This window comes from Amblyraja radiata, chromosome 2 (assembly GCF_010909765.2).
Source record: "Amblyraja radiata isolate CabotCenter1 chromosome 2, sAmbRad1.1.pri, whole genome shotgun sequence".
In the NCBI taxonomy this organism is placed as follows: domain Eukaryota; kingdom Metazoa; phylum Chordata; class Chondrichthyes; order Rajiformes; family Rajidae; genus Amblyraja; species Amblyraja radiata.
Window position 1 is genome coordinate 135,069,931 of NC_045957.1, and position 12,895 is coordinate 135,082,825.

General features: G+C 43.1%; 1 protein-coding gene across 6 annotated transcripts in view; it reads right to left on the minus strand.

Moving 5' to 3' along the window:
• The window catches only part of mpp7 (membrane palmitoylated protein 7), a 424,513-nt gene that overhangs the window by 138,174 nt on the left and 273,444 nt on the right, over nt 1-12,895 (minus strand). The gene's annotated exons all lie outside the window — the stretch shown is intronic.

A 12,895-nucleotide genomic window follows, 5' to 3' on the forward strand; every position in this document is an offset into this window, starting at 1 on the left:
AATCATTGCAACTGTTTACATAAAACTGAGTAAAATGTTCTTCACACTTCACTGGGGTGTTAGTAAAAATTGATAGAAGAACAGAGCATACAAACAGATCCTCTGGTTCTCCATGTCTGTGCCGACCACTATGACAATCCAAGGGTGAATGTAGTCTTTTACCCAGCTACGGGGATCAAGAACCAGAGGACAAGTTTAAGAAGACAGGGGAATAAAGTAAGTTGCTAAAGAGAAAACGTGCCAAATAGATAGCTAGGTGATAAGCATCACATGGCATTTGAGACAGGGCAAGTAATAATAGGTACAGAGCATTACTTGTTCCATCTTAAACACCCTGGTGGTGATGTGAGAAGATTCCTCTTCGTGGTCAAGCATCTACATACCTCATTCAAGTTTCCATCAATCACACAATGTTGATATCACAATTCACACTAAACTCGGGAATGGCACATGCTTAGTTTAACAATGAGTTGGTGTCCTCCTCAAAAGTACACAGTGTATGAATTTAATGATGTGTCAATGAGCAGTAAAATATACGGGGAATTGATGGAAATGGAGAATAACATTCAGAGAAAAGTACTTTGGGAATTGAATTGATATGCGAATCAGTGTAGTATTGATGAGCTGAAATAGCCTCCTTTTTTAAAAAAAATATGGAAATTTGATTGGAACAGTATGTAGGATGAAAAGGATGTAAAAAGATTAGTTGCTGGCAGGCACACGTGTGGAAAGGCTAGTGATGGGAAGATGGTGCAGATGGGGTTGCAGCTTGGAGTGTAATTGTCGCTTCAGAGAATGCCAAAAGTGACGAAGATTAAAAAATAACTAGGTTTACAGCAGAATTTGCATATGGCTGCCAGATGACTTTTTTTCCCCCAAAGCTCTGGTGACGCAACAAGCCAGCCTAATGGTTCTTTTGAGTTACTGCAAATGATGACACTGGTGTTAGTGGCAGAGCAAGAGTACTGTGAATTTACAAGAACCAGTATAAAGTCATTTTTTGAAAATCATTTTTTACACAGAGAGTGGTGAATCTGTGGAATTCTCTGCCACAGAAGGTAGTTGAGGCCAGTTCATTGGCTATATTTAAGAGGGAGTTAGATGTGGCCCTTGTGGCTAAAGGGATCAGGGGGTATGGAGAGAAGGCAGGGATGGGATACTGAGTTGGATGACCAGCCATGATCATATTGAATGATGGTGCAGGCTCGAAGGGCCGAATGGCCTACTCCTGCACCTATTTTCTAGGTTTCTATGTTTCTCAGTCATTACCTCGTACACATCACTAAGGTCACCTCTTCGTTTCCTACTTTCCACAGAAAAAAGACCCAGCCGATCCGACCACTCCCAATAACTCAAGCCCGCATGTCCAGGCACACTTGCCAAGCAGATCAAGATCCCGCTGCAATTCTAAATAACCTTCACTGTCCAGAAAATTATCTGCTTTACCATCTCCTGAAAATTTACTAACCATGCTTGGCACCTTCTCACCCAATTCATCAATATAGATGGCAAACAATGGGCCCAGCACTGACCTGAGGCACATCATTGGTCACAGGCCTGCAGTCTGGAAAATAATTTCCAGCATCACCCACTGCTTCTCACCATCAAATCAATTGTGTACCTAATTTACGTGCTCTACCAGGATCCCATACAGTCTAACCTTACAGAGCAACCAGCCTACCATGCAGAAGTATTTGAAGGCTTTGCCAAAATCCATAATCGACTTAGTTTACCACCAGATAGAGACTAAAAATTTTAAAGGGAGAAAATTGATAACAAGAGAAACTGGCAAATAATATTAAAACAAACCAAAGGGCTTCTCTGGGAAGGTAGAAGAGGGCAGCCTGGGTAGATGTGATTCAAGAGAGAGATGGAGATTACTAAAAGAATACGAGAAAATGGTGGTCAAATAAATATTTTGAGTCAGTCTTCATGGTAAAGAACACTGCAAACATCCCAAAGATATCTGATGGGCTAGTCAAATCTATAATTAAGAAGAAAATATCTAGTCATTTAGAGAGGGTTAAAATAATCAAACCAAAGCAACACGGTTTTATGAAAGGTAAATCAAGTTTGACAAATTTGCTCAAGTTCTTCAGGAATGTAATCAGCTGAGTAAATAGAGGGGAAAATTGAGACACGAGCAAATACAGTGCTGGAGGATCTCAGCTGGTCAGGCAGCATCTGTGGAGGGAAATGGACAGACGATGTTTAGGGTTAAGACACTTCTTCCAACAGATGGAGTAGAGTTGAGAAAGCTGGTAAAGAAAGGTGGAAATGGGGCAAAAAACTGGCAAGTGATAAGTCGATACGGAGAGCAGAGGTGATTGGCAGATAGGTAGAGATAGTAACAAAGGTTAGAAGTGGACAAATGGGTGCAGAATAAGGAGCAAAATAAAGAGTGAAATGTAAAGCAGGAGGGAGGGAGGTCGGTGAAAAGGTCCAAGGGGGTGGGGTTAGAGTAAAGGGATAAAAGGGGGAATCATTCTAAAGGTAATTACTCATAGTATTGTGAATTGGGAATGTGTTACCATAGATTGGAGATTAGTTATTACATAGAAGAGAGTCAGAATAAATAAATATTTGTCATGCTTTAGAGATGCATCTCAAGCATCAACACATGTGTCCATTGTTTATAGTAATCATTTGGAGAATGAGGCAAAATGTACGGTGTCAAAATTTGCCAAACTAGGTGTTGCAATATTTGGGTGCTGCAAATGGATATAGATAGGTTAAGTAAGCAGGCAAAAATTTGGCAAATGGTAAAATATGAAGTCATGCATCTCAGTTTGAGGAATCCAAAGATCGCAGACACACAAAGTATAGAGGGAGCTAGGTGTTGGAATCACAAATCAAAAAGTGTTAGCAGGCTTGCGCAGCATGTGGTCAGGAAGGCAAAAGGCATATTGGCCTTTATTCCAAAAGAGTTAGAATTGAGAGAACGAGGGAAGTGGGATAATGGTGAGGTCACCCCTGGAGCACAGTCTTCTTAAGAATATATTCTGGCATTGGAGACAGTCTAAAACAAATTCACTCAACTAATTCCTGGAATTGTGAGAGTTCTATGACAAACAACTAAAGAAATTAGATGTATAATAGAGTTTAGAAGAATGCTGTGTGATATCATTTAAACATAGGATAGTGAAGTGACATGAAAGGATAGATGTCGAGATGTATCCACCAGTGGGAGAATCTCAATCAAGGTGACATGGTTTCAAGATGAGGTAATTAAAAACAAGGGGTCACAGTTTAAGGATAAGGGGGAAATCTTTTAGGACCGAGATGAGGAAAACTTTTTTCACACAGAGAGTGGTGAATCTCTGGAATTCTCTCCCGCAGAAGGTAGTTGAGACCAGTTCATTGGCTATATTTAAGAGGGAGTTAGATGTGGCCCTTGTGGCTAAAGGGATCAGGGGGTATGGAGAGAAGGCAGGTACAGGATACTGAGTTGGATGATCAGCCATGATCATATTGAATGCCGGTGCAGGCTCGAAGGGCCGAATGGCCTACTCCTGCACCTATTTTCTATGTTTCTATGTTTCTAAAACTGAGGTTTTCAACAAAAACATAATTTTGAAAAAGTGTGGAATTTCGCAGAGAGGCTGATCAATGTCCAGACTCCCTACTCAAGATCAAGGAATTTATGGCTATGGTGAAAGAGCAAAAAAGGAATGAGGTGTGGGGTAATCTTGCTTGAGGCACCGAGTGGCCTACACCTGCTCCAGCTTCTTATGTTCATGTGCGGAGTAATACGGATGTACAAGTTGACAAAGAGCTCTGTCATCGTGAGCGGCATTAAGTGGGCTGTCCTTAGGTGGGAGGGACAAAGGTTAGAGGATATGCGTGGGGCAGGTTTATCTATACGGAAAGTGGTGGGTGCTTCGAACCGGTGGTAGAGGCAGATATGATGGTGCCATTTAGAGCTTTTAGAAAGGCACATGGATAACCAGGGAATGAAGGAATATGGATCATGTGCAGGCAGTTGAGATTAGTTGAACTTGACATTGTGTTAGTGCAAACATTGTGGGCCGAAGGGCCTATTCATGTGCTATAATGTTCTAGATTACGTTTATTATAGTCATAGAGCAATACAGTGTGGAATAGGCCCTTCGGCTCAACATGCCCATACCTACTCTGGGCAAGGGACTCTGTGCATCTACCCGATCTATTCCTCTCATGATCTTATACATCTTATACATCCCTATAAGATCACCCCTCACCCTCCTGTGCTGCCTATAGCTCAGACCCTCTAGTCCTGGCAACATCCTCGTAAATCTTCTTTATACCCTTTCCAGCTTGACAACACCTTTCCTATAACATGGTGCCCAGAACTGAACACAATACTCTAAATGCGGCCATATCAACATCTTATACAACTGCAACATGACCTCCCAACTTCTATACTCAATACTCTGTTTGATGAAGGCCAATGTGCCAAAAGCCGTTTTGACCACCCAATCTCCTTGCGACTCCACCGTCAGGGAGCCATGTACCTGCACTCCTAGATCCCTCTGCTCTACAACACTATCCAGAGCTCTACAATTCACTGTGTAGGTCTTGCCCATGTTAGACTTCCCAAAATGCAGCACCTCACATTTTTCTGCATTAAATTCCTTCAAACATTCCTCAGCCCACCTGGCCAATTGATCAAGATCCTGCTGCAGTTTTTCACAACCAGCTTCATTATCTGCAAAACCACCCACTTTTGTATCATCTGCAAACTTGCTAATCTTACCGTGTATGTTCTCATCCAAATAATTGATATAGATGACAAACACAAATGGGCCCAGCATCGAACCCTGAGGCACACAACTAGTCACAGGCCTCCAGTCTGAGAAGCAACCTTTCACCATCACCCTCTGCTTCCTTCCATGAAGCCAATTTTCTATCCATTCAGCTATCTGTCTTTGGATCCCATGTAATCTATCCTTCCAGAGCAGCCTACCATGAGGAACCTTATCGAATGCTTTACTGAAGTCCATATATACATCTACAGTTCTGCCCTCATCGATCTTTTTGGTCACGTCTTCAAAAACTCAAACAGATTTAGACAATAGACAATAGGTGCAGGAATAGGCCATTCAGCCCTTCAAGCCAGCACATTTGTGAGATACGACCTCCCACGTACAAAACCATGCTGACTATCCCTAATCAGCCCTTATCCGTCGAAATCTAAATCTAAATCTAAATCTAAATCGATCCACGGAGACATGGCTCCAGGGTGACCAAGGCTGGGAGCTGAACATCCAGGGATATTCAATATTCAGGAGGGATAGACAGAAAGGAAAAGGAGGTGGGGTAGCATTGCTGGTCAGAGAGGAGATTAACGCAATGGAAAGGAAGGACATTAGCTTGGAGGATGTGGAATCGATATGGGTAGAGCTGCGAAACATTAAGGGGCAGAAAACGCTAGTGGGTGTTGTGTACAGGCCACCTAACAGTAGTAGTGAAGTTGGGGATGGCATCAAACAGGAAATTAGAAATGCGTGCAACAAAGGTAAAACAGTTATAACGGGTGACTTCAATCTACATATAGATTGGGTGAATCAAATTGGCAGGGGTGCTGAGGAAGAGGATTTCTTGGAATGTATGCGGGATAGTTTTCTAAACCAACATGTAGAGGAACCAACGAGAGAGCAGGCTATTCTAGACTGGGTATTGAGTAATGAGGAAGGGCTAGTTAGCAGTCTTGTTGTGCGTGGCCCCTTGGGCAAGAGTGACCATAATATGGTTGAGTTCTTCACAAGGATGGAGACTGACATTGTTAATTCAGAAACAATGGTTCTGAACTTAAAGAAAGTTAACTTTGAGGATATGAGACGTTAATTGGCCAAGATTGACTGGCAATTAATTCTAAAAGGGTTGACGGTGGATATGCAATGGAAGGCATTTAAAGACTGCATGGATGAACTACAAAAATTGTTCATCCCAGTTTGGCAAAAGAATAAATCAGGGAAGGTAGTGCATCCGTGGATAACAAGGGAAATCAGGGATAGTATCAAAGCAAAAGATTAAGCGTACAAATTAGTCAGAAAAAGCAGCATACCAGAGGACTGGGAGAAATTCAGAGACCAGCAGAGGAGGACAAAGGGCTTAATTAGGAAAGGGAAAATAGATTATGAAAGAAAACTGGCAGGGAACATAAAAACTGACTGCAAATGTTTTTATAGATATGTGAAGAGAAAGAGATTAGTTAAAACAAATGTAGGTCCCTTGCAGTCAGAAACAGGTGAATTGATCATGGGGAACAATGATATGGCGGACCAATTGAATAACTACTTTGGTTCCGTCTTCACTAAGGAAGACATAAATAATCTGCCGGAAATAGCAGGGGACCGCGGGTCAAAGGAGATGGAGGAACTAAGTGAAATCCAGGTTAGTCGGGAAGTGGTGTTGGGTAAATTGAATGGATTAAAGGCCGATAAATCCCCAGGGCCAGATAGGCTGCATCCCAGAGTACTTAAGGAAGTAGCTCCAGAAATAGTGGATGCATTAGTGATAATTTTTCAAAACTCTTTAGATTCTGGAGTAGTTCCTGAGGATTGGAGGGTAGCTAATGTAACCCCACTTTTTAAGAAGGGAGGGAGAGAGAAAACTGGGAATTACAGACCAATTAGTCTAACATCGGTAGTGGGGAAACTGCTAGAGTCAGTTATTAAAGATGGGATAGCAGCACATTTGGAAAGTGGTGAAATCATTGGACAAAGTCAGCATGGATTTATGAAAGGTAAATCATGTCTGAAGAATCATATAATTTTTCGAGGATGTAACTAGTAGAGTGGATAGGGGAGAACCAGTGGATTTGTTATATCTGGACTTTCAGAAGGCTTTCGACAAGGTTCCACATAAGAGATTAGTATACAAACTTAAAGCACACGGTATTGGGGGTTCAGTATTGATGTGGATAGAGAACTGGCTGCCAAACAGGAAGCAAAGAGTAGGAGTAAACGGGTCCTTTTCAGAATGGCAGGCAGTAACTAGTGGGTTACCGCAAGGCTCAGTGCTGGGACCCCAGCTATTTACAATATATATTAATGATCTGGATGAGGAAATTGAAGGCAACATCTACAAGTTTGCAGATTACACTAAGCTGGGGGGCAGTGTTAGCTGTGAGGAGGATGCTAGGAGAGTGCAAGGTGACTTGGATAGGCTGGGTGAGTGGGCAGATGCAGTATAATGTGGATAAATGTGAGGTTATCCACTTTGGTGGCAAAAACAGGAAAGCAGACTATTATCTAAATGGTGGCCGATTAGGAAAAGGGGAGATGCAACGAGACCTTGGTGTCATGGTACACCAGTCATTGAAAGTAGGCATGCAGGTGTTGCAGGCAGTGAAGAAAGCGAATGGTTTGTTAGCTTTCATAGCAAAAGGATTTGCGTATAGGAGCAGGGAGGTTCTACTGCAGTTGTACAGGGTCTTGGTGAGACCACACCTGGAGTATTGCGTACAGTTTTGGTCTCCAAATCTGAGGAAGGACATTATTACCATAGAGGGAGTGCAGAGAAGGTGCACCAGACTGATTCCTGGGATGTCAGGACTTTCATATGAAGAAAGACTGGATAGACTCGGCTTATACTCGCTAGAATTTAGGAGATTGAGGGGGGATCTTATAGAAACTTACAAAATTCTTAAGGGGTTGGACAGGCTAGATGCAGGAAGATTGTTCCCGATGTTGGGGAAGTCCAGGACAAGGGGTCACAGCTTTAGGATAAGGGGGAAATCCTTTAAGACCGAGATGAGAAAAACATTTTTCACACAGAGAGTGGCGAATCTCTGGAACTCTCTGCCACAGAGGGTAGTTGAGGCCAGTTCATTGGCTATATTTAGGAGGGAGTTAGATGTGGCCCTTGTGGCTAAAGGGATCAGGGGGTATGGAGAGAAGGCAGGTACGGGATACTGAGTTGGATGATCAGCCATGATCATATTGAATGGCGGTGCAGGCTCGAAGGGCCGAATGGCCTACTCCTGCACCTATTTTCTATGTATCTATGAAATGCCTGCGTATCCTATGCCTCAACATACTCTCCAGTAACTTTCCAACTACAGATGTTAAGCTCATTGGCCTATAGTTCCCAGCATTTTCCCTGCAGCCCTTCTTGAATAGAGGTACAACATTTGCCACCCTCCAGTCTTCCGAAACCTCTCCTGTATTTAAAGATGCGTAAATTTCAACCACGGCTCCTACAATTTCCTCTCTGATTTCCCACAATGTTCTTGGATATATATGATATATATGATCAGGCCCTGGAGATTTGTCTACCTTCATACACGATAGTACACCTCTTCACCTATAACACTGACTGCTCTCAAGACACTTCCATTGGCTGCCCCAAGTTCCTCCGCCATGCTGTCTTTCTCCTCGGTATACACAGACGAGAAATACTCATCGAGGACCTTGCCCTTCTCCTGTGGCTCCACACAGAGTTGACCGCTGATTCCTGAAGGGTTCCACTCTCTCTCCAGTTACCCTTTTCCCCCTTATGTATTTATAAAATCTCTTGGGGTTGTCCTTAGTGCTATCTGCCAGAGCTACACAACATACCTAAAATGTTAGCGTGACCAAATGTTAATATAGTCTTTTCAGATGAAACTCCTGCATTAGTATTTGAATAGAGGGGAATTTGTGCTGTTCTGAACCCAAGCCACGTTCATTTTTAAATATCACCAAAAATGTATAAAAACAGAATTGTTGGAAATACCCTGTGGGCACTCATTTGAAAGCCTCAGCATCTGCAATGTTCCACATTGGTACCATTATTAAAGAGACTATCTGGGTTTTTTTTTGCTGTATGTGGAATCTTGGCAAATGTAAATTTGCTACAGTATTATGCTACATAATAACAAAAAACACATTTAAAAACTCATAATATTGTGTGATATGAAACACACAGTCTGTTCTCATAAACCACTGTTGCCATTATCTCCATATCAAGAGAAAGTATCCACTGAAAGTACGCAAATACCGCTAGCTCACACATTTACTAAGCCTATACCCCCCCCCCCCCTCCCCCCCCCGCACGGTTTCCTGTAAAGATGTCGCCTAGTTCTCAGTTTCTCTGTCTTTCTTGCATCTGCTTTTGAGACAAGGCCTTCCACTTGAGGACACCTGTTACATTGTTTGTGTGCAGGAAGAAACTGGAGATGCTGGCTTACACTGAAGATAGACACAAAATGCTGGAGTAACTCAGTGGGACAGGCAGCATCTCTGGGGAGAAGGAATGGGTGACAATTCGGGTCGAGACCTTCGTCTGAAGAAGGGTCTCGATCCAAAACGTCACCCATTCCTTCTCTCCAGAGATGCTGCCTGTTCAACTGTATATGTGACTCTTGCTGAAGAAAGGAGGAAGGCAGAAGGCAGGCAACTACAGGACAGCTAGTTGCCAATAAATGGTCTTTATCAAGTTGGAAGGATGTAATTAGTTGAGTTATTTACTCGACAGGGCTCGTCATTATTTACGATTTATATTAATGACTGCAAGTTGTATATTGGTGTTGAAGTAGGAAGGGCATGGTGTGATGAGGATGCTGTCATGCTGCAACAGGAGTGAGATACATTAAGCAAGTTGGTAAAAACTTGGTATTGAATGTGGGAAAATGTGAGGTCATGCCATTTGATAAGAGAAATTAAAAGATTGATTAATGTTTAAATGGAGCGAGACAACAAATGAGTGAAGAACAAAGACATCAAGGAGTTCTTGTCCATGAATCAAAAAATGTAACAGGCATTTGTAGGAAGCAGTTCAGAATGGAGTAGTTTATTGTCAAAGGCTTGGAGATTAAAATGGGGAAAATTTTATCATGATTATTGGTTGTTTGTAATATTTATTGAATTATATAAAATGTCAGTCTTAGGTGTAAATATAAGTAGGTTGGTTAGTAAGTTTGCAGATAACACCAACATTGGCCAAGTTGCAAATAGTGAAGAGGACTGTCAAAGAATACAGCAGGATATGGGGGCACCAAAATCCCCTGTTAAGGGGTTGGACAGGCTAGATGCAGGAAGATTGCTCCCGATGTTGGGGAAGTCCAGGACAAGGGGTCACAGCTTAAGGATAAGGGGGAAATCCTTTAAAACAGAGATGAGAAGAACTTTTTTCACACAGAGAGTGGTGAATCTCTGGAACTCCCTGCCACAGAGGGTAGTTGAGGCCAGTTCATTGGCTATATTTAAGAGGGAGTTAGATGTGGCCCTTGTGGCTAAGGGGATCAGAGGGTATGGAGAGAAGGCAGGTACGGGATACTGAGTTGGATGATCAGCCATGATCATATTGAATGGCGGTGCAGGCTCGAAGGGCCGAATGGCCTACTCCTGCACCTAATTTCTATGTTTCTATGTTTCTATGATATAGATCGGCCACAGAAATGGGTGGAGAAATGGCTGGTGTTTAATCCAAGCAAGTGTGAGGTGATACAGGGCCGGATTAAGACCCATAGAGGCACTTAAGCACTTAAAAGATTTTGGTGCCCCCATATATATGTAATTCAAAATATAAACAATAATAAACCATAAAATAAATTTTTATTTTTCAAAATGAAACAAAACTAACAGTAAGATGGAAAATAATGTTTAGTTTTGTATACTTTCGATCATATAAACCACTTCGAATATTATTTTAGCAAGTTTAAAGTGATTTCTTTTGTGCCGTAAACCATTTACCATTTCTGTGGTACCCCCCTTCCCTTGATGCTCCAAGCACGTGCTTATTTTGCTTAATGGTTAATCCAGCCCTGAGGTGATACACTTTTAGAGGTTCAATGTAATGGGAAAATATACAGCGAATAGCAAGACCTTTAACAGCATGATGTGCAGAGGGATCTAGGGGTCCAAGTCCCCAACTCCCTGCAAGTGGCGACACAAATACAGCATGGTATAGAACGCCGATGGTATGCTAACCTTCATTGATCATGGAATATAAGGGACAGGACTGAGGCCACAGATGGGAGTAATGCATGCAGTTCTGCTCACCCTATTACAGGAAGGGTTATTGAAGCTTTAGAGAGGGTGCAGTAGAGATTTGCCAGGCTGCTTTCTGAATGAACCATAAGGAGAGGTTGGGCAAACTTGGATTATTTTAATTGGAGACCTGATACAAGGATATAAAATTGAGATACAGTAGACAGTCATTTTTGCCATGGTAGAAATGTCAAAGATTAGTAAGGCATCTCTCAAAGGTGGGAGGGGCAGGTTTAAAGGAAATGTGTGAGACAAGTTTTGTTTTTACACGGAGAATGATGCGATCTGGCATGTGCTGCCAGGGGTGATTGTGGAGGCAGCTGTAATAGTGCTCCATCAGCGAGACCAAGCGCACATTGGGACCCACTTTGACAAGTACTTGTGCTCTGTCCACAATGACCATTTTGAGCCACTAACTTCTATCCTGCCCTCAAATTCATCTGGACTATCTCTGACACCTCTTTCCCCTTTCTTGATCTCTCTGTGTGTCCATCACAAGAGACAGACTGTCGACTGACATCTACTGCAAACATACAGACTCCCATAGTTATCTGGAATACACTTCTTTCACCCTGCCTCTTGCAAAGATGCTATCCCAAACCCTCAATTCCTCCACCCCCACCGCATCTGCTCCCAAGATGAGGTTTACCATACAAGGACATCCAAGATGTTGTCATTCTTTACTGAATGTGGTTTCCCCCTTCTGTCATAGATGGGTCCCTGACATGTGTACCCTGTGTCCTGTAGTTCTACTCTTGCATACCCCCCCCCCCCACCAGATGCAACAAGGACAGAGTTCCCTTGTCCTCACCTTTCACCCCACAAGCCCCCGCATCCAACACATCATCCTCCGACATTTCCGCCAACTCCAATATAATCCCACACTCCTCACATCTCCACTCCTCACTGCACTCTACAGAAATTGCTCCTTCCACAACTTGATTCACTCATTCCTTTGCACCCAAACCACCCTCTTCCCAGGTATTTTCCTCTGCAATGGCAGATGCAGCAGAACCTCCCCATATAACTCCTCCCTCAAGTCCATCCAGGGAACCCAACAGTCCTTCCATGTGAGACAGAGGTTCACGTGCACCTCCTCTAACCTCATCAACTGCATCCGGTGTTCCTGATGTGGGCTCCTGTACATCGGTGTGAACTTGGTGACCGTTTTGCTGTACACCTATGCTTGGTCAGTCATGGCCGACTGGATCTCCTCTTCCCATTCCACTACTGACATTTCTGACCTGGTCCTGTCCATTGCCAGAGTGAGGCCTCTCATAAATTGGAGGAACAGCACCTCATATTTCGCTTGGGTAATTTACAACCCAGCACGTAGAAGGTTGAATTCTCTAATTTTAGGTAACTTCTGCAAACACTCCTCTCCCCCCCTCTTCCCCTTCCGCCATTAAAAGTCAGTTAACCAGTTCCACAGCTCGCAACAATGTATTCTTCTTGGGATCATACTGTTCCGAGACAATAATCGGCCTATCGGAACCACCCTGCCTGAGGTCATCTGTTGCCGGCCCTGCATTGTCCTGGTTTTTTCTTGCTTCCAGTTCCTCCTGCTTACAATCAATCTAAAGTAGTGTCCTGACCCTATACATCACCGACCCATTTTCTCCAGAGATGCTGTCTGACCCGCTGAGTTACGCCAGCATTTTGTGTCTATATACCAGCATCTGCAATTCCTTTTTATTACATGAGGTCATCCTGAGCTCCCAGTTGCAAGACAATTTAACTTCCCACTTCTACAATCGAGGCCAAACACAAACCAGAGGAACCGCATCTTGTTTTCCGCTTGCGTAGTCCACAACCCAATGACAGGAACACTAAACTCTTCAATTTCAGGTAACCCGCACACCCTTTGCTGCTTTCTCTCCTGATAGACCCGGGGACTCTCATACCACATCCCATACTCCCACTACGCTCCCCACTTTGTC